Here is a 1,166-nt window from a genome sequence, read left to right as displayed (position 1 = left end):
CTCATAGGTGCTTGGGATTTTGCATCAATCAGAGAGATGCTACTTAAGGTCCAAGCAACCGCAGAAGTGAGAATCACTTAAAATACCACAAATCACTTAAGGTTCATCACACTTCACTCTTAAAATTAAACACTAGTTCTGTAGTCGTATAATGTCAACCGGCTCGGGTAGTCGGGCTTTAAGCGGCGGTAGCGGGCTGCTCTGGTTCAGAAGAGTTCTAGGGACCTTTCGCCTTAAGTAAGGGCCTATAGCGAAACAGCGCCAGGGCTGACACTTGCTCTGGTTCGGAAGGGGGCTAGGGACCTCTCGCAGGGCCTATAGCGAAACAGCGCCGCCAGACGTTCTTTTTGGGCAACACTCAGGAAACCAAGGATGCCATGTACGGCCGCCATAACGCATTTTGAGATTTGATGCACGATTTGTAATTCCTGTTGTCACAGCTTTTTCAATTCACACCGCACCTTCTTTCACAAGAGTATCCATTTAGCACACACGTCACTTTTAGCTTTCCAAAAGCTTGGGAAGCGGGAAAAGACTCTTTGTGAGTAGTAAAGCTGAAAGCGTTGCGTCGGCCATACCCATAATGCTGACCGTTAGCAAATATATGAAGGCCTTTGGCTTTCGCGATCACTTATAAGAACCGAAAATCACACCGACGCGTCAGTAGGGCGTTTGACTTGATCCCACTTCTGAATTGTGAGAAAAATAATGGATCGAGATAATTGAATTTAAAACAGTTTAATGGATATCACACAACGATACATCTAGCTCCTCGAACGATCGGAGAAAAGACTAACTCCCCTCCCTGCTTTCTCTCATAGCGCCACCTACAGTTGCTTTGTGGAAATAATTCGAATTTCAAATAACGACCTAAAATAGTAAACTCTTACATTAGGGTATTTATAATTTATTTCGATAATTGTAAGTGATTCGAAATGATTTTAAATATTTTAGGGAATAGTAAACTATTCCAAAGAGTTCTTGATTCCAATAATTTGAAAGGATTTGAAATATTTTAGGGTATCTTAAAATCTTTCAAGTAATTTTAAAAAGATTTACCAAAAGGGGAGGGTCGGTAAGGCCGGTTTTTGGCATAATTTATTTTTGGACCAAAAAATCTGAAAAAATCATGGTAGTATCTTATAAGTATCCCGAGTCGATTACAC

The 1,166-nt window shown here is 41.1% G+C and overlaps 1 protein-coding gene across 1 annotated transcript in view; it reads left to right on the top strand.

The window, feature by feature from the left end:
• Positions 1-1,166, top strand: part of LOC117171767 (semaphorin-1A-like) — a 470,590-nt gene that overhangs the window by 322,461 nt on the left and 146,963 nt on the right. The window lies entirely within an intron of this gene.

The sequence above is a fragment of the Belonocnema kinseyi genome, chromosome 4 (genome assembly GCF_010883055.1).
Source record: "Belonocnema kinseyi isolate 2016_QV_RU_SX_M_011 chromosome 4, B_treatae_v1, whole genome shotgun sequence".
Lineage (NCBI taxonomy): Eukaryota > Metazoa > Arthropoda > Insecta > Hymenoptera > Cynipidae > Belonocnema > Belonocnema kinseyi.
Note: the sequence above shows the minus strand (reverse complement) of the source record. Positions and strands in the feature narration are given on the sequence as shown.